The 21,486-nt window shown below is 44.2% G+C and overlaps 1 long non-coding RNA gene across 2 annotated transcripts in view; it reads left to right on the top strand.

Moving 5' to 3' along the window:
- Nucleotides 1-16,729: 16,729 nt before the first annotated feature.
- The window catches only part of LOC129546287 (uncharacterized), a 30,590-nt gene continuing 25,833 nt past the window's right edge, over nt 16,730-21,486 (top strand). Inside the window, exon 1 of one of the 2 annotated variants that reach the window (XR_008683855.2) lies at nt 16,730-16,993. This is a non-coding gene — a long non-coding RNA (uncharacterized LOC129546287). Of the gene's footprint in view, nt 17,008-21,486 lie in introns of both variants that reach the window. The other variant, XR_008683854.2, reaches the window with a different exon arrangement.

Below are 21,486 nucleotides of genomic sequence, written 5' to 3'. Positions count from 1 at the left end.
ACCTAGGGGCCCTCCTAGCCTTTGGCTCAGCCTCCCCCACACCTCACACTGCCAAATTGGCTCTCCCCACCCATTATTCCCAAAGCAGCTTGGCAGAAATATAACAAGAGTTTGGAGCTTTTCTTTCATTTAGCACTTCAAATATTTGAAATTGTACGGGATGACTCAATTCCAGGAAACTTCAGACATCCTGTGACACTTGTTCACTGAAGTGTTAAAAAAAGACCTACTCCAGGGTCTTACGGAAAGATGTGAGCAAGCCAGCTTGTAGGAGGCAAGCACAAAATGTAACTTCAGAAAAGAGGCTCTTTCATTGCCTTCTGGTTTGCAACGCTGGGCTTCCCTGCCCCACTCCTGCAGTGTTCTCTCGGCCCAGCCCTGTGTGCTGGGCTCTGGAAAGGCCCTGCCACTGACTTTCCCATGGCAACTGGCTCACACGCTCCTCCAAAGGCGGTTATGAATGTCTATTCAATTATAAACTCTTTCAAATCCTTTGAGGGGAATATTTACTAATGCTGATTAAAGCCTCAATACAAGCCTTTACTTCTCTTAACTATCCTTCAAAGTAGGCTTTGTGAGACCCATTTTACAGAGGAGAAAACTGAAACTCAGAGGTTAAGAAGACTTAACCAGGATCTCAAAGCAACTACTCACTGCAGTTGTGTGTTAATCTCAAACTCAGGCAGTTTTTTCTATTGCCTTGCTAAGCCATACCAGAAAGGAACTGAATTATTAATGTCACTTGTTACCAGCAAAAGGGAAAATTCACAGGCTTTGAAATAAGACCTGGGTTTAATTCCAGTTGGTTGTTTCTGAGTTGTGTGACCCTGGGCAATGTAATTAAACTTGGTTCTCCCATCTGTAAAATGGATTAATAATAGTACCTACATTAGTAAGGCTATTAGGAGAATGTTATAAAAAGGTTGGCACATGCTAGGTACAGGATGAATAGAAGCAATGATACTCTTTTGTTGTTATTGTTGCTTTTTAAAAAAATTAAAGTAGAATTGACTTAAAATGTGTTAATTTCTGCTGTATAGCAAAATGATTTAGTTATTACATATATATATATATATACATTATTTTAAAATATTTTTTTCCATTATGGCTTATCACAGGGTATTGAATATAGTTTCTTGTGCTATGCAGTAGGACCTTGTTATTTATCAAATGATGGCTTTTTTTTTAATGACAGCTTTTTAAAATTATTCTTCAAGATGATGGGTAACTGAGTACCTAGAATATGCCAGGCCTAGGAGTTTCAGTAGCTTTTAAAATGGCATTAGAGAAATAGAAATTTATTTTTTCTACACTTACTCTATCCCAAGACTGTTCTAGGGGCTGGGGGTCCTGAAGATTACATTCTATTGAGGTGGGGGGGCAGCAATAAGTATAATAAATAAGTTAATTATATAGTATATTGAATAATAGTAAATGCTGTGGGGAAAAAGAAGTTGACAGTGGAGGAACAGGTTGCAGTGAGGTCGTGGCCAGCCTCAGTGAGAAAGTAAGATTGGAACAAAACTTTGAAGGAGGGGAGTGAGTCAGTCAAGCAGACATCTGAGAAAAAAATGGATGTACTGTGAAGCTGAAATTTCAGATCCTTAACTTGCAGGGCTGCCTCTTCAAGAACTTGGATCTAATTTTTATTTGTAATTTTTAAACAAAGGTCACAAAGTTGTATGCATTTCAGTATTTATTCTGCAGAAAAGTATTTCCAGCAGAAGAAACAGAGCAAGCCTGTGAGGTGAGTCCACCTGCCTTCTCAAGGAATAGCAAGGAGACCCTTGCAGCAAGAGGGGAATGAGCCGAAGAGGTGTGGGGAGGCGGATAGATCATGCAGGGCTTTGGTGGTCACTGTAAGGATTTTCAGAAAAGACAATGGCACCCCACTCCAGTATTCTTGCCTGGAAAATCCCATGAACAGAGGAGCCTGGTAGGTTGCAGTCCATGGGGTCGTGAAGAGTTGGACACGACTGAGCGACTTCACTTTCACTTTTCACTTTCATGCATTGGAGGAAGAAATGGCAACCTGCTCCAGTGTTCTTGCCTGGAGAATCCCAGGGAAGGGGGAGGCTGGTGTGTTGCCGTCTATGGGGTCGCACAGAGTCAGACACGACTGAAACAACTTAGCAGCAGCAGCAGCAGTAAGGACTTTGGCTTTTGTGGGAAGCCATTGGGGACATTGAGCAGAGTTGTGACATGAACCGATTTACACTGCGAAGCATTGTTTTGCCCAGTACCTGGAGCAGAGACAAGTGAATGGTTGAGAGTCCATGGCAGAAATCCAGGGGAGAGAGATGACGGTGGCTTGGACAAATATGGCAACAATGATGTCAAAGAAGTTGACTTTGAAGTCAATATACTTCAATATACTTTGAAGGTCAAGTCAACAGGATTTCCTGGTGGAGTTGTGATAGGCAGTGAAGAAGAGAGAAGAATATTTAAAGTAGTGAAGCAGCATAACAGCACCAACAAAGTGAGCCTGGAGAGAGAGGAGGTCCAAATTATGAGGCAAGATGCATGCTAACTTTTCAACAAAAAAGTTTGGAAGCTCTGGCCTCAAATTTGATTGAGGTAATTCAGATAAAAGTTGAGATTTAATTCCTTCAACAGTCCCTTGTCATTTAATTGTCCTTATTGTTTCAGTTCAGTCTCTCAGTCATGTCCGACTCTTTGCGACCCCGTGAATCACAGCACGCCAGGCCTCCCTGTCCATCACCAACTCCCGGAGTTCACTCAAACTCATGTCCATCGAGTCGGTGATGCCATCCAGCCATCTCATTCTCTGTCGTCCCCTTCTCCTCCCACCCCCAATCCCTCCCAGCATCAGAGTCTTTTCCAGTGAGTCAACTCGTCGCATGAGGTGGCCAAAGTATTGGAGTTTCAGTTTCCGCATCAGTCCTTCCAGTGAACACCCAGGATCGATCTCCTTTAGAACGGACTGGTTGGATCCCCTTGCAGTCCAAGGGACTCTCAAGAGTCTTCTCCAACACCACAGTTCAAAAGCATCAATTCTTCAGTGATCAGCTTTCTTCACAGTCCAACTCTCACATTCATACATGACCACTGGAAAAACCATAACCTTGACTAGACGGACCTTGGTTGGCCAAGTAATGTCTCTGCTTTTTAATATGCTATCTAGGTTGGTCATAACTTTCCTTCCAAGGAGTAAGCGTCTTTTAATTTCACGGCTGCAATCAGCATCCGCAGTGATTTTGAAGTCCAAAATATAAAGTCTGACACTGTTTCCACTGTTTCCCCATCTATTTCCCATGAAGTGATGGGACCAGATGCCATGATCTTTGTTTTCTGAATGTTGAGCTTCAAGCCAACCTTTTCACTCTCCTCTTTCACTTTCATCAAGAGGCTCTTTAGTTCCTCTTCACTTTCTGCCATAAGGGTGGTGTCATCTGCATATCTGAGGTTATTGATATTTCTCCAGGCAATCTTGATTCCAGCTTGTGCTTCTTCCAGCCCAGTGTTCCTCATGATGTACTCTGCATATAAGTTAAATAAGCAGGGTGACAACTTGACGTACTCCTTTTCCTATTTGGAACCAGTCTGTTGTTCCACGTCCAGTTCTAACTTTGCTTCCTGAACTTATTGTTTAATTAAATAAAACAAAGTTGTATGTGAGGCTCAATTTTCCTCTCCTACTCTGTGAAATTCAACTAAAAAGATGTATTATATATATTTGGTCAAAGAAAAAAGGCGTCAGAATTGGAGTTAAGGGTTAAGGGTTCTAGTCCCAGGCTACAGCTAACGGGACCATAAGCAAGTCACTTAAACCCCCAGTTACTGATTGGAATAAATGTCCCTTCCGCTTCTATTTTTATATTATTCTTTTTTTTTTTTATTCTTGGTCACAGGCACACAGCCTGTGGGATATTAGTTCCCCAATTCAGTTCAGTTCAGTTCAGTTGCTCAGTTGTGTCCGACTATTTGTGACCCCATGAATCACAGCATGCCAGGGCTCCCTGTCCATCACCAACTCCTGGAGTTCACTCAAACTCACCTCCATCGAGTCAGTGATGCCATCCAGCCATCTCATTCTCTGTCGTCCCCTTCTCCTGCCCCCAATCCCTCCCAACATCAGAGTCTTTTCCAGTGAGTCAACTCGTCACATGAGGTGGCCAAAGTATTGGAGCTTCAGTTTAGCCTCAGTCCTTCCAATGAACACCCAGGACTGATCTCCTTTAGAATGGTCTGGTTGGATCTCCTTGCAGGCCAAGGGACTCTCAAGAGTCTTCTCCAGCACCACAGTTCAAAAGCATCAATTCTTCGGTGATCAGCTTTCTTCACAGTCCAACTCTCACATCCATACATGACCACTGGAAAAACCATAACCTTGACTAGACGGACCTTGGTTGGCAAAGTAATGTCTCTGCTTTTTAATATGCTGTCTAGGTTGGTCATAACTTTCCTTCCAAGGAGTAAGCGTTTTTTAATTTCCTGGCTGCAATCAGCATCTGCAGTGATTTTGGAGACCAAAAAATAAAGTCTGACACTATTTCCCCATCTATTTCCCATGAAGTGATGGGACCAGATGCCAACCAGGGCTCAAACCCAAGCCCCCCTGCAGTGGGAATATGGAGTCTTAACCACTGATCTACTAAGGAAGTCCCAGTACTTACATTGTTATTTTTGACATGAGTCTATGATTGGTAAGATTTCTTATTTTGCTTGTTTTCTTCTTGATATAGTATAAGGAGGATAATTTGAGCAGAAACAACTTGACATATATTTTCTCTCCCTCACACCCATCTTGGTCTGCATAACCTGAACCAAATTCTTCCATCAAAACAGAGTCACAACACTGTAAACTCTTGTATCTCCTGCATTGGCAGGCAGATTCTTTACCACTAGTGCCACCTGGAAAGCCCATACCCCAATATAAAATAAAAATTAAAAAACAAAACTGAGAACACAATCCTCTCTCTCTTTGTGGGATTCCTCCTGTGAAGGAATTGCAGGGAACACACTACGCAATTCCTGCTGAGGAAGGGATGTTTCACTGACCTGCCAACCTGTGACTCCCCTGCAGGTATTTCATCAGATTTTTTCCCTTAAAGAGAATTCAGCAGCTCACCTGTGTATTGGATCATGAAGCCCCTTGAGAATCTGATGCAACAGCTGGTCTATCAGGTCAACAGGAAAGATATCATTGCCAGCAAATATTAGAGATGGAACCCTCATCCTGTAATAAATGAAGATAGAAGTTAAGAGACTTGCCCTAAGCCTTGCTGTTACTAAATGGTGACTGCAGACCTAAAATCTAGATCTTGACACTTGGCCAGTGTTCATTCCATTATACAGTGTGTGCCTTGACGAATTTTAAATTTCCCCTATTTTCCTACAAAGATAGTTTTTAAAAATACTTTGGGGGGCGCATGCCATGTTTTATTTTTAGTTCAGTTCAGTTTGGTTCAGTTGCTTAGTTATATCTGACTCTTTGCAACCCCATGGACTGCAGCACACCAGGCCTCGCTGTCCATCACCAACTCCTGGAGTTTACTCAAACTCAGGTCCATTGAGTCAATGATGCCATCAAACCATATCATCCTCTGTTGTCCCCTTCTCCTTCTGCCTTCAATCTTTCCCAGCACCAGAGTCTTTTCAAATGAGTCAGTTCTTCACATCAGGTGGCCAAAGTATTGGAATTTCAGATGTAGCATCAGTCCTTCCAATGAATATTCAGGACTGATTTCCTTTAGGATGGACTGGTTGGATCTCTTTGCTGTCCAAGGGACTCTCAAGAGTCTTCTCCAACACCACAGTTCAAAACCATCAATTCTTCGGTGCTCAGTTTTCTTTATAGTCCAACTCTCACATCCATACAAGACTACTGGAAAAACCATAGCTTTGACTAGACAGACCTTTGTTGGCAAAGTAATGTCTCTGCTTTTTAATATGCTGTCTAGGTTGGTCACAGCTTTTCTTCCAAGGAACAAGTGTCTTTTAAGTTCATGGCTGCAGTCACCATCTGCAGTGATTTTGGAGCCCCCAAACATAAAGTCTGTCACTGTTTCCACTGTTTCCCCATCTATTTGCCATGAAGTGATGGGACTAGATGCCATGATCTTAGTTTTCTGAATGTTGAGCTTCAAGCCAGTTTTTTCACTCTCCTTTTTCACTTTCATCAAAAGGCTCTTTAGTTCTTCTTCACTTTCTGCCATCAGGGTGGTGTCATCTCCATATCTGAGGTTATTGATAATTCTCCCAGAAGTCTTTGTTCCAGCTTGTGCTTCATCCAGCCCAGCATTTCTCATGATGTACTCTGCATATAAGTTAAATAACCAGGGTGATGATATATAGCCTTGATATACTCCTTTCCTGATTCCATGTCCAGTTCTAACTGTTGCTTCCTGACTGGCATACATATTTCTCAGGAGATAGGTCAGGTGATCTGGTACTCCCATCTCTTTAAGAATTTTCCACAGTTTGTTGTGATCCACACAGTCAAAGGCTTTGGCATAGTCAATAGAGCAGAAGTAGATGTTTTTCTGGAATTCTCTGGCTTTTTCGATGATCCAACAATGTTGGCAATTTGATCTCTGATTCTTCCGCCTTTTCTAAATCCAGCTTGAACATCTGGAAGTTCACGGTTCATGTACTGTTGAAGTCTGACTTGGAGGATTTTGAGCATTACTTTGCTAGTGGATGAGATGAGTGCAATTGTGTGGTAGTTTGAGCATTCTTTGGCATTGCCTTTCTTTGGGGTTGGAATGAAAACTGACCCTTTCCAGTCCTGTGGCCACTGCTGAGTTTTCCAAATTTGCTGGCATATTGAGGGCAGCACTTTCACAGCCTCATCTTTTGGGATTTAAAATAGCTCAACTGGAATTTCATCACCTCCACTAGCTTTGTTCATAGTGATGCTTCCTAAGGTCCACTTGAGTTCACATTCCAGGATGTCTGGCTCTAGCTAAGTGATCACACCATCGGGATTATCTGGGTCATGAAGATCTTTTTTGTATAGTTCTTCTGTGTTTTCTTGCCACCTCTTCTTAATATCTTGTGCTTCTGTTAGGTCCATACCATTTCTGTCCTTTATTGTGCCTGAAATATTCCCTTGGTATCTCTAATTTTCTTGAAGAGATCTCTAGTCTTTCCCATTCTATTGTTTCTCTGTATTTCTTTGCACTGATCACTGAGGAAGGCTTTCTTATCTCTCCTTGCTATTCTTTGGAACTCTGCATTCAAATGGGTGTATCTTTCCTTTTCTCCTCTGCTTTTCACTTCTCTTCTTTACACAGCTATTTGTAAGGCTTCCTCAGACAGCCATTTTGCTTTTTTGCATTTCTTTTTCTTGGGGATGGTCTTGATCCCTGCCTCCTGTACAGTGTCACAAACCTCTGTCCATAGTTCTTCAGGCACTCTATCAGATCTAATCCCTTGAATCTATTTCTCACTTCCAGTATATAATCGTAAGGAATTTGATTTAGGTCATACCTGAATGGTCTAGTGTTTTTTCCCTACCTTCTTCAATTTAAGTCTGAATTTGGCAGTAAGGAGTTCATGATCTGAGCCACAGTCAGCTCCCGGTCTTGTTTTTGCTAACTGTATAGAGCTTCTCCATCTTTGGCTGCACAGAATATAATCAATCTGATTTCAGTATTGACCATCTGATGATGTCCATGTGTAGAGTCTTCTCTTGTGTTCTTTGTTCTTAACAGCATTATTATTCACATACCATCATAATCAACCATTAAAGGTACAATCCAGTGGTCTTTAGTAAAGTCATAGACTTGTGCAACCATCACCACTGCCTAATTTGAGAATATTTTGTTACCCCAAAGGAAACCCCATACCTATTATCAGTCATTCTTATTACCCCGACCCCCGGCACCCACTAACCTACTTTCTATCTCCATGAATTTGTCTATTCTGGGCATTTCATGTAAATGGAATTATATAGTATATGAGGTTTTGTGATTGCTTCTTTAGAATGTTTTCAAGGTCCATCTGTACTGTAGCATGCATCAGTACTTTCTTCCTTTTTAGTGCCAAATAATATTCCATTGCACGTAATATTTCATTTGCCCATTCTTCAGTGGATGGAAATCTGGGTTTTTTCCACTTTTTGACTATTGTGAATAATGGTACTGTGAATACTTCTGTACTAGTTTGTGTGAACATTTTTTTTTCTCTTGGTTTATACCTAGAATTGTTGGGTCATGGGATAAGTTTGTGTTTAACATTTTGAGGAAGTGCCAAACTGTTTTCCCAAGTGGTTACATCATTTTATATTCCTATTAGCAATGTATACAGCTTTCAATTTTTCCACATTCAAGGCAACACCATTATTGTCCTTTTTAACCGTAGCTATCCTCAAATAAATATGGTGACAAATGTTGTTAGTGGCTATGACATTGGACAGAGTGGAAACAAATAGTCAGGGATTAAAATGTAACTCAAAGTCAGATCATGAATTCAACTCTCATTTTCTTCCCCAGCCAACACTTAATGAACCTTTACTAAGTGACATTTACTATACTAAGCACCATCTTAGATTATTTCATTTAATTCTCTCAATACCACCAGCAATAGCTACCATTTCTGGCTCACTGGCTTAGAAAAGTTAACTTGGCTTGACTTTGTAGCCAGTGAGTGGCAAGTCCAGGATTTAAGCCTAGGTGTATTTACCCCCCGAAATGAGATATTTAATCATCACACTATCCTGCTAAATATTTTATTCAGCAGGTTTGCTACTCCAAAATGAATGTAACCACTCATTATTTTTCAAATTTTTACCTTCACTATACCTCCTCTCTAAGGCTTCCCTGGTGGGTCAGCAGTAAAGAATCTGCCTGCAATGAAGGAGCCTCAGGTGACAGGTTCGATCCTTGAGTTGGGAAGATCCCCTGGAGGAGGAAATAGCAACCCACTCCAAGATTCTTGCCTGGAGAATCCCATGGACAGAGAAGACTGGCGGGCTACAGTCCTTGGGGTTGCAGAGAGTCCGGACGTGAATGAGAAAGCACATGCATACCTCCTGTCTGTACCTCCCAGTGATACCTAAATAGTTGTTCTCAAACTCAGGTAATAGAATCACCATCTTCAATGTGCTTCATTAGCCTTACAAGTGTTTCTGATATAACCCCAAGTCTGGGAATCACTGACTCTGTTAGAATTTAGTGTAGCTGCAATGAATAGAAACAGTTAAAAGTTTATTTTTCTTATCCATTGAGAAGTCGAGAGATAGCAGGTCAGTCTAGGGTGGGTATCAAGCTCTGCCATATTGGGAACCAGGCTTCATTTACCTGTTTCTTTGCTTTGCATGGCTTCCATTTCCCCAAAGTCTTCTCATTGTCCAACTGGCTGTTGGAGTTCCATCTAATATGTTTACATTCCAGCTGGCAAGAAAGTAGAAGAGGAGAAGAATACATGCATTTCTTTTAAGGATTGTCCAGGAATATTAAGTGGAAGTTAATTATATTAATAATTGGCCAGAATTTAGGTGTAAAGCCACACTCTGCTACAATGGGGGCTTTATTTTGAGTGGTTGTATAGTCAGAGAACTATTAGAACTCTTTTATAATAGAGGAACTAGGAAGAGTAAATATTTGGGACAATTAATTTCTGTCATACCCAGCAAGGAGAAAATTTTTCCTAATTCCACCTCTACTCTTGACCCGAGACCTAAGAGAAATTCTTTCTATGAGAGATTTAGATCCCATAATGAAAGTGGTTAAGGCAGTATTTGTCAAACTTTGCTGCACATGGGAATCACCTGGGGATCTCAGAGACTACTGATGCTTGGCTTCTACATCCATGGCTCTCCGTGGTGATTCTAACATGCAGCAAAGTTTGGGAACAAGACTCTAAATCTTTGACCTTTAACCTAAGATCCACTGCATGTTGACCTGTTGCATTTGATTTTTCCCTCTGAATTGAGACCCCAGCAGTTGGACTGATACATATTACTGGCAGCAACGTTAGGTATTATCAGGGCTTCCTTGGTGGCTCAGATGGTAAAGAATCCGCCTGCAATGCAGGAGACCCAGGTTCGATCCCTGGGTGAGGAAGATCCCCTGGAGACGGGAATGGCAACCCACTCCAATATTCTTGCCTGGAGAATTCCATGGACAGAGGATCTTGGCAGACTACAGCCCAGGGAGTGGAAAAGAGTTGGACACAACTGAGTGACTAATGTGCTTTTCATGATCAAGGTGAATCCATTACCAGTCCGCAAGGGCATGTCCTCCTGACAATAGCCTGTGACATTTTAATATACAGAGGAAAACATATTTTAATTGTAGCTATATTTGAATACATGTATTATTTCTGTGTGGCATGAAAATAGCAATTCTGGTCATGTGTGTGTGTGTGTGTGTGTGTGTGTGTGGCAAGGCTCAGACATGATGGAGTATCATCCTTGAGCATTTATATTTCAAACACAAGAACTCATTCAAATCAAATTCGAATGACCCTTTCTATTTGGCAGTATGTTTGTCATCTAGAAACTCAAAATAGCATTTTAGAGATCCAAACAATCTGAGCCAGTGGCATCTCAGCCTATTACTAGCTGTCAGATATTTTATCCATTCAAGTCGATAGGTGGGCAAAGGTTATGTTTCTTTGAATTGTTAATGGGGGGCCTGTCTTCTAAGTTGAGATGTGAAAGGAGGAGAAGAGGAATAAAATGGAAAATTTTCAAAGGAGAAATATAGACAGGTCATTTCATCCACTTCTTCACCTTCAGAAAGAATGACACTAAAACATTTCAAGCGAATGAGAATTTATACTATTTTTATAGCTCTTAAGTGACAAGACTGCACAACCCCATTCTCCCTGCACCACATTTCATTGTAATAATTTGCAGTGAGGAAATTTTTCTTTGCATCGAAGCCAAGGGCTCTGATGAGGTTAATCCTATTTCCTCCTTGCTGGTCTTCAGTTCAGGATGGGTAACAGCATCCTTTGTGAAATTTTCTCACACACTTGGAAGCTATAATTATGTAAATCTTCAGGTTTCTCTTTTCCAATCTGAATAACCTTTCTTCATACCTATCTGTTACATTGTTTTCAAATGTAATTATCTTCATGGTAATCTTCTGTCAAACATGAGGTTCTCAAACTTGTCTGCATGTTGGAATCACCTGGAGAGCTTCAAAAACTACTTGTGCCGGTGTCCCACCTCCAGAGACTGTGATTTAATTGTCTGGGGTATGTCCTGAACTCTGGAATTTTGAAAAGATTTCCAAATGATTCGCAATTGTGGACAAGTTTTTGAAGCCCTGTCTGAACCTGCTACTGGCCTGTTATCCTCCTCTCCTTCCTCCTTGCTAATAGAACCTCAAATAGCAGCGCCAGATTAGGAGTCATAATCAGGGAACAGTAATTTCCATCCCTAAGTACCATTAAAATCATCTGTAGAGCTTTGACATTAGGAATGCCTGGACCCCACCAACAAATTAGAACAGTTAGAGGTGGGACTGGGGAACCTTTACCTTTAAAAAGGCTCTCCAGGTGTTTCTAATGCATTACCAGGGTTGGGAGCCATTGGTGACAAGTCAGTGGTTCTCAAAGCATTTCCCTAAGATCAGCAGTACCAGTATCACTTGGGAACTTTAATAAAATCCTCATGTCCTAACCCAGGCTGACTGAATCAGAATCTCGGGGCAGGGTGGGGGGCGATGAGTGGTATTTTAAGCCCTCCAGGTGACTCCAGTGCTTGCTGAAGTTTGACAAACAACAGTCTAAGCCAGTTACCATGAACTTGGTCCCTAATTTCCCAGCCTCACAACAGATGGCCATGTGACCCAGTTCTGGCCAATGAGACCCAGTAGAGGTCTGGGAAGAGGTGACTTCTGGGAAGTCTCTTACTTTCTTGATGCTGGAGAATGGACAAGGCTGGCAGTATGTGTCTGTTTCATCCTTCCTCGCCATCTTGAAGGTAGGAGACCCCTGGCACTACAACTGCGATTTGGGGGGCTGCAACACCCTGGACTGATCTCTTTTAGAATGGACTGGTTGGATCTCCTTGCAGTCCAAGGGACTCTCAAGAGTCTTCTCCAGCACCACAGTTCAAAAGCATCAATTCTTCGGCGATCAGCTTTCTTCACAGTCCAACTCTCACATCCATACATGACAACGGGAAAAACCATAGCCTTGACTAGACGGACCTTGGTTGGCAAACTAATGTCTCTGCTTTTTAATATACTATCAAGGTTGGTCATAACTTTCCTTCCAAGGAGTAAGCGTCTGATGTTAAAGCTGAAACTCCAATACTTTGGCCACCTCATGCAAAGAGTTGACTCACTGGAAAAGAGTCTGATGCTAGGAAGGATTGAAGGTGGGAGGAGATAGGGACGACAGAGAATGAGATGGCTGGATGGCATCACCGACTCGATGGACATGAGTTTGAGTGAACTCCGGGAGTTGGTGATGGACAGCGAGGCCTGGCGTGCTGTGATTCATGGGGTTGCAAAGAGTTGGACACAACTGAGCAACTGAACTGAACTGAACTGAAGGCAAGCAAACCCAAGGAAAACCCAAGAGAATCTCACAGATCTTGCTCCTGGTTATAGTACCTTGCTAGCCAATACCAGTAGTAACCCACTTCCATACTTGTAGTTATCGGAAATATAAATTCCTACTTATTTAAGCCATAGGAGGATTTTATAATGGTTTCAGAACACTATCCTAACTGATAGAGAATCAGATCTCCCAGTACTATCTACATGGAGAAAACTCAGAATTGGATCCAATATAGATACTTGGTTCAGTTCAGTTCAGTCGCTCAGTCATGTCTGACTCTCCGCGACCCCATGAATCACAGCACGCCAGGCCTCCCTGTCCATCACCAACTCCTGGAGTTCACTCAAACTCATGTCCACAGAGTCGGTGATGCCATCCAGCCATCTCATTCTCGGTCATCCCCTTCTCCTCCTGCCCCCAACCTTTCCCAGCATCAGAGTCTTTTCCAGTGAGTCAACTCGTCGCATGAGGTGACCAAAATATTGCAGTTTCAGTTTTAGCATCAGTCCTTCCAATGAACACCCAGGATTGATCTCCTTTAGAATGGACTGGTTGGATCTCCTTGCAGTCCAAGGGACTCTCAAGAATCTTCTCCAACACCACAGTACAAAGGCATCAATTCTTCGGCGATCAGCTTTCTTCACAGTCCAACTCTCACATCCATACATGACCACAGGAAAAACCATAGCCTTGACTAGACGGACCTTTGTTGGAGCTAATGCTAAATTTAAGGGACTGTCACCTAAGTTTAAAGGATTGTTGCCTTCTATTTAATTCTAAATATTCCTAGCTACATATCAACATTACACAAAAGAGCTTATTTTAAATATTCCTGAAGCTCACCCTGATGTTCTGAATTGGAATCGCTCAGATTTGTACTGGGAAACTCTGCTATTCAACAAGTTAACTTCTGCTCCCTGCTGGAAGCAGTCCCCACATGGTGGCTGAGACTAGGGGAGGCAAAGAAAGAGTCCAGGGTGAATTTTAAAGAGGCACTCACTCCCAGGGTGGTGCAACTGTGGATCCTACACTTGCAAGCCCCTGAGAGTGAGTGCCTCCTTAAATTTTGTGCCCTAGGCACCTCATTTGGTCTCACCCTATTCTCTACTCTGATTCAGATTAGATACTTTAACAGGTGCTGCCTGTCTTTAAGAGGCAACCCCAAATAATCCTTTATACAAAACTATCAGCTAAATCAACTGAATTGTCTAATTTTGCAGCAGTGGTGGTTCCCGCATCATAAAAACACACACGTTTATTTATAAGTTATGCCACATACAGTTTAATTTCAGTTTGGGGTCTGCATCTCAGTGTCAGGTGACACCCATTCCCTTCTGAGTTGAAAAATAACTATAGAGCTGATTGTCTCCGCCCCTGTTCACCCACATGAAAACAGAAATGTGATCTTGTGAGAGAAGAATTTAATTAAGTGAGTCAATGGGTGTTGGATAGCGTGGTGGTCCAGGACTGAGGTCCTCCTCTAGCTACAAAGCACTCAAGTATCGGTGACTAGAATTAAAAGTGGAAACTAGTAGGTGTTTGTAAAAATATGTGTCAAGCTTGGCTATTCCTGGTTTCCCAAAAGCGTTTTAGGACACATATATGCTGCGGTCTCCCAGAAATAGAAGTGTGGGTAACTCAACCCAAAGTTGTGGTTCCTGTGTGCTGCCTGTGTGGATGGTGCGTCAGCAGAATGCACGGTGAGGCATTTGAGTGGCCTGACACTCGGCAGCTTCCTAAAGATGTCTCCTGAGGGTGAGCAGGGAGGGAGGGATGCCGACTGGGTACAGGAAGGGAAGTCACACGTGACTTTGGTTGAGGCAGAGCGTCTGGACTGAAGCTAAGATGGATGTGTTTCAGTCCACGTTTCATGACTCTCGCTTCTGATTTCATAGGTGTTGTACTGATGGCAACAGCTGGTGGCTTGTAGCCGGAGAGCCCTAACCACGTGAACTGTAAAAGGGCCCTCTGTCACATCCGCCTGCCTGCTGCAGAGGTGGCCTTAGATTACCTGTCATCTTGGTGTGGCTGGTAGGCACCCCAGTACCGATCTGGCAAATATTTAACAAGTAGTTGCTAAAAATAATGACTGTACTTCCCTGCCTGATGTACTCTAGAGATTCCAACTGAGTTCTCTCAGTGTGATTGTCTGAGATTTATGGCAGCAGGATTAGATGTCCTCTCTCTCGCTGCGGAAAGGGATTAGTTACAATTCTACCTGTGAACAGGAGTTGAGTAATGGCTGTCTTGAGGCTACTTCCCAGTTTCCTGTTCTGATGGTCTTGAAGCGGGCATAGTAGCACTCAGCAGCCACTGGCAAACTGAGACTGGATTAAGTCAACACTCAAATGTGTCAGAGGGTTTGGAGCGAGCCCAGAATGTGTTTGCTCGCTGGGATGATTGAGAACCCACATGTGGTGCCATACTCAGCCCTGCCAGCACCCGGGCGTATCTGTGGTGTTCGCTGAAGCCCGTGCTCCTGATACAGGGGGCCCAGCCAACTCTGCAAAGTCATACTCCCAACACAAAGCTTGGATGTTCTGATGAGATGCAGCCAGGCATACAAAGGGAAGAAATGACATGAGGTCTGGGATATGTTTTTAAAATATTTAAGAACTTCAGCAGAGAATGAAGAAAGAGAAATAATAAAAGGGTCTTGAAACTAGGGCTGAATCATGATTGTTGAATCTGGATTTGGGATAAATAGGAATTTATTATTCTATTCTTTCTGAGTTTGTGTATTGGAACAGTTTCAAGGTGAAAATCGTGTTTAAAAGGTTAAATTGTCATGATAAAGATTTTGAACATTGTAGTAAGTTAATGCATTTTTTTATACACTATTCATTTCTTTCAGGTGACCTCGAGCAACAAGGGGCCAGAACTATGTGGACTTTGATTTGGAATGTCCTTCCTACCCAGCCCTATCCACCTTCTGCCTGGGCTCAGGACCCTTGTTTTTCAGTGAAAAATGGCAGGACTGGGGCTCAAGAAATCCGAGTGCAGGTTCGATCTGTTCATTGACAGTGAGTCCTTAGATAAGTCACTCACCTGTCCCAGAGCGGCTTACCTTCCTCTGAGAACTGGGGCTGAGCCTGTAAGAACAACAGCCCCCCAGGTTCTTGGAAGATCAAGTAAAGTAAGGTACTCTATGAGGTGTTGAGGAAGTACTGTTAGTGACAAGAAGAGGTCAGGTCAGCATTCCCAGGGTTGTGTGAGAACTGCCCCAGAGGTGTGTGAAAATTCTGATTCTGGGCCTCCACCGCAACCTACTGAATCAGGATTTCCAGAGGTGGGGCCCAGGAAATGTGTGCGGCCAATTTTGCATTGCAGCCTACTTGGGGGTGGGGGAGATACTGAATTCAGTAATAATAGTAGAGGGTCTTCCCCACTCTAAAAGCAGAAATAGCTGTTTGGGGGAATTGGTCTTTTGTACCAAGTTATTTTGATGGTTTGGAGAAGGAAATGGCAACCCACTCCAGTGTTCTTGCCTGGAGAATCCCAGGGATGGGGGACCCTGGTTGGCTTCCGTCTATGGGGTCACACAGAGTCGGACACGACTGAAGTGACTTAGCAGCATTTTGATGGTTAGGTGCAAGGCCCAGATTTGGGATAATTTCAAGGTGAAAAACAGAAAACCAGAATAAACAATGAGCGGGGAATCTGTACAGGTCTGGAAGACTGAGGTCTTTTTAGCCAGAGATGGAATGGTTCCCTGGTGGCTCAGTCAGTAAAGAATTTGGCTGCAAAGAGGGAGACCCAAGTTCCATCCCTGGGTTGGGAAGTTCCCCTGGAGAAGGGAATGGCAACCCACTCCAGTATTCATGTCTGGAGAATTCCATGGACAGAGGAGCCTGGTAGACTACAGTCCATGGCGTCACAGAGTCAGACAGGATTGAGCATCTAAGCAACCCTCCTGAGAGGGTCCCAGCCCACTGCAGGAACCTAGAGTGGGAGAGCCAGCCTTCTCCAGTGAGAGTGCCCAGAGTCTCTCCTGTCTAGGGACCGCTGGGTGTCTAGTCCAGACAGCAGGGCCACATGTGGGAGGGTTCCCTTGTGGTCCTGACTCCAGACCTGTGCCTCCTTCACTGCAGGCACCTGGGACTGGTTGTCCCCCACCCCTGCATCTACCACATTGGCCACCCCTCCTCATTCCCCTGCAGCACATTCCAGCACTGGTGAGTGTTTGCTCACAAGGCTCTTTCCTCCCACTCTTAGTTCTCTGAGAATTGTTGTTTGTCTCATCTGAAAAGCAACCAAGTCAGTATTTATTAACTGTTTTCAAGGCCGTGTGCTACCGACCTCAGAGGAGACAAACATGAGGAAGAGGGATCTTTTGCCCTTAAGCCACCAGACTTAAGTGGGGAAAGAGGAGAGGCTGAGACGAGCACAAGGATAACCCCAGCACAAAGGATCTGGCAAGCGCCATAAGGACTGTGTGAGTTGTGAAAGGATCTTAAGGAGGGTGGTCACCTTCAAAAGACTTGACGGAGAAAGTGTGGTATTAGAGGTGGGTCTGGAATGGTAAGTAGGTCTTCTACAGGCAGAAAAGCATGGGGAAAGTATCAATATTGGGGGAAGAACAGGAGCAAAAGCATGGTGGTAAGAAAAGGTGGTGTGTGGGTGGGTGCGTGAGTGAGTGAATGTGTGTTGTTTAGTCGCTCAGTTGTGTCCAACTCTTTTGCAACCCCATGGACTATAACTCGCCAAGCTCCTCTGTCCATGGGATTGTCCAGGCAAGAATACTGGAGCAGGTTGCCATTTCCAACTCCAGGGGATCTTCTCAACCCAGAGATAGAGCCCTAGTCTACTGCACTGGCAGGCAGATTCTTTATCACTGAGCCACCCGGGAAGCCCGTGTGTGTGTGTGTGTCTCTGTGTGTGTGTGCACACTCAGCTGGAGAAAAACAAGCAGTGACATTTTGGCTGGATCCTGGTCTGAATAGGAGACCAGTGGGGCACAGATATAGGCTGGGGCCATTCAGAAGAGGCATTTATTTCAACTTGCTAAATTGAATGTTTTTGAGAAAAAACCTGATGTGATCCAAGCAGTTGTTTGAGAGCACTGAATGAGCGACCAGCCTGCAGACTGGAGAGTCAGACAGACCAAGCTGCCTATGTGGAAAGGATTGGAGAGTGGTGGCCCTCAGGATGGGGCACAGGGCCACCCCCACGGTGGTACCCAGAGTCCAGGAAACTCTGGAGTTGGGCTGCAGAGGAGATTTCATGAGGTGTTATTTTTAAAACTCTAGTTAGTCTGAGGTGAGACACTCTCCGTTCTAGACCTACGGTTGAGGTCTGGAGAGGTCGGCATTTTCCTATCTGACATAAGAAACACAAAATCAAGTTCCCTCGCCAAAGGAACTGACTTTCAACATTGCCAATTTCGCCTTCCCCTGACACCTATAGACATTCCACAGAGATCTGCAAACAAACCAAAAAACCCAACCAGATGCAGGCCAGAGTATCCTGTCTTCCTTGTGTCTGCAGAACTTCTGAACAGCCGCACTTGTAGATGATTTTATGAGCATGCAACAGTCTCCCTCCTCCCTCTACGCCCTTCCCCTCCCACAGCTCCTGCCAGGTCTCCCGCTCACATGGCTCCACCCTCCAGCTCCAAATCGCTGTCTCTCACTTCTACCACTGCTGGGACATTCTGACCACCTCCGTGCCCTCTTGTTCACTCAAGGACAGACTTCCAGAGCAGTCCTTTACAAAGTGAAGCAACACTATGTCGCTGTATTCTTTCAACCCTCCGAGGATACTGCTCTGGCCTCCTTGACGCTTGCACACCCACCAAACGTGTGCCAGACTCCAGCCTGGCCCTTGCTGTCCCCTCAGCCTGGGATGCTCTCCCTTGCTTTATGGTTGTGTCAGAATGCCACCTCCTCAGAGCAGCCTCCTGGAGATGCCCTGTTACTCTCTTATCTATTGACCCACTTCATGGGTCTTTGTACTGGTGATGATGTGAATGTCTGTGCTGTCCATCTGCACCAGCAAGATGTTAAGGCTCCTGAGGGTGGCTTTCTGTTTTGCACATCTTAGTTGGTTCAGGGCCTGGATAAGGGCCAGGTTTTCGAATATTTGTCAAATGAATGAATGTGGAGATCTCTCTAGAAAACACTTTCCTTTGGATTTGCTGCTGTTTCTCAGCTCTCATTTCCTTTGGTCCTTGTAGGTTTTGACTTAACTGAGCACCCTGGCCATGCCCTGGACCAGCATGGAGCTAAAGGTTTCTCCTTTTCTAACTCAGACCACTCTTGATAATTTCCCAGACTCCCTAAGTAAATACACCCCCAGATTCACCGTTACCCTCCTCCCTTTCCCTCTGCCTTTCCTCCATCTTCATCTCTTATCTCTTCGCAGATGATGCCTTACTGTTTAGTGTCAGCCTAGATCTCTATACATTCCAGTCCTTCCAGCGCCTACTAGACATGATGGTGCCTCATATTTCATTTAAAATTTTTCTTCCTCCTCCTCCTCACTTTTTTATGCAATGCGTGTTACTAGCACTACTATTTCCTTGGCTCCCAATTTAGTCTTAGAGTCCTTTTCTGCATTCCTCCTTCAGACCCTCTTTCCTATGAGTCATCAGTTCTATTGAATCTTCCTTTGAGATGCCTCTTATGTCTCTTCAGCTATTTCCATTTGCGTAGCACCCACCCCTGTGTGGTCTTTGCCCTCCCGACTAGAACCAGTTTGACCTCTTTGGTGGTTCCTTTCTGGCTCATAGGCCCCTATTTAAGGCCCCCTCCTTTTGTATCTGTGCTTCAAGGAGTCACTCCAGGCTCTAAGCCATCAGCCTCACCTCACTGCATTTCCAATCCAGCTGTAGCTTCCTGCACGGCCCAAGGCTCCTAACTCTGCTCTTAAATGAAAGCCTAGGAGCCACGTAGGCCAGGCCTACTCCTTTCACTGCCTAGACCCAGATCCTAGCACCTCAGTCCAGTCAGACGTCTCAGCTCACATCTCCCTAGGCAATGAGGTTTGAAGTTACCTCTTCACCAGCAACCCCACCCCCCCAGTCTCCTCATTCCCAGCTTCAAATAAAAGAATAATTTTTGAAAGAGTTGCTTTAAGCCTTGGCTGCCCTGCTAATTAAATTAATGGCTAAATTAATGGCTCTCATATCTGATTCTTAGCAACCCTATGGTCTGTAGCCTGCCAGGCTCCTCTGTCCATGGAATTCTCCAGGCAAGAATACTGGAGTGGGTTGCCATTTCCTTCTCCAGGGGATCTTCCTGACCCAAGGATCAAACCAGAGTTTCTTGCTTTTCCTGCATTGGCAAGTGGATTCTTTGCCACCGTGCCTCCTGGGAAGCTCATTTCTTATATGATGAAGACCAAATACCTCATCTTGGAACTCAAATTCAACTATAATCTACCTTTTCAGCCATAAAATTCCTAAAATAGGCCCCAAATGCTTAGAGGAGCTGGGAAGGTAATGGAATAACACATACATACAGTAGGGAGTGGTGGAGACTGGGCAAACCGGAGAGTACTGTGCTGTTTAAAGGGGAGAGGGAGTGTTTCCCCATGAGGAAATCTGGGGCCTGCTGGTGCCCAATGTTCTGATGATTCAACAGAAGTTAGAAATCTGAATTTTGAGACAAAGTTTCCTGAGCTTTTAAATTTTGGCTTAAAAAAATTTTTTTTTGGTTCAGTGCCAGCCATACCTGCTGGCTCAATCCAGCTGCAGAGACACCATTAGAATTCTGCCCTCTGTACCAACAAACCAGCCAAAAGCTCTGAGCCTACACCTGTGAAAATAGTAATACTAGCGATAAGTGTTAGAACAGTGTTAAAGACCTGTTAGTTCCCAACTGAGACCTCCTCCTTGGTGTAATCAGAATGAAAGAGATTTCAAGTGGTAATAACTTTCTCACTGTGCAAGTCAATGGCATCTGCTGCCACGCCCGTGTACAACCTAAAGCCATCCCACCAGTAGCAACAACCCAGTTTGTAAAAGCACAGACACACTATGTCCCAGTCTGGCATAACGACACATGCAATATTTGTTGTAGTAAATAAGTGCCATTTTCAGAGGCTTGAAACAACATTTTTTTTTTAACATTTATTTATTTGGCTGCACCTGGTCTTGGCTGCGGCACGTGGAATCTTTAGTTGCGGCAAGTGAGATCTAGTTCCCAGACCAGAGATGGAACCCTGGTCCCGTACTTTAGGAGCGTGGAGTCTTAGCCACTGGACCCAGGGAAGTCCTGAGACGACATTCTTTAAAGAGTCTGTGTTCCAAACGTTTGTTTATCAGGGTCTTTTTTTTTCCACCCAAGACGGAGCACACTTTCCCCGGAAATGGAGATATAAATAGGACCACAGAAGCAACACTGCAGATGGATTACTTTACATTTGCAATGAAAAAGAGTAGCCAAGAAGGCTGTTGCAAATGTATGGTATGACGCATCAACCCCACAAACTTCCTTTGCCCATAGGGGCTCCTGGTACCAAATAAACCTCTGGGAGTCAGGCCTTGGCAAGGAGCCAGAACAGACAGAGGGTGGAGTGTGGTGGTGGAGAGTGTTTGACAGGACATAGAGTTTGTGAAGACCTTGAAGAGAAGGTGTTGGCCTTCTAGCCATATTCCCTGGACTTGTCCCAGGAATGGCCCTTCTTTGTAGTTGGGGGACTTGGAGTTTGGCCGGAAGTAAGGAAGGGGAAAGCATGAATTTGGGGAGCATCTGTCCAGCTGTCCTGGGGCCAGAGAGCATCACGGGAAAGTACAGTTTTCCTTCCTGAACTAGTGCAGTGAGATTGGGAGGGTGAGCAGGGAACCACATGTGGAAAACTTTTCAGCCCAGGTCGGAGGTCCCTCTCAGCTCCCTACTCCTTTCTCCCAGCCCTGCCTTTCCCTGGGAGCTGGCTGGAGACATTTCCTTAACCTCGTATTTCACTCTTTCTCCACAAGTTCAGTAAATGGAGCTGACAGTACCCCAGGGGACTCATAGCATCTCCTTAGTCTCCAGGGAGATGCCTCCTGAATGAAAG

The sequence above is a fragment of the Moschus berezovskii genome, chromosome 1, assembly GCF_049115385.1.
Source record: "Moschus berezovskii isolate FMDL1 chromosome 1, NW_MosBer_1.0, whole genome shotgun sequence".
Lineage (NCBI taxonomy): Eukaryota > Metazoa > Chordata > Mammalia > Artiodactyla > Moschidae > Moschus > Moschus berezovskii.
Note: the sequence above shows the minus strand (reverse complement) of the source record. Positions and strands in the feature narration are given on the sequence as shown.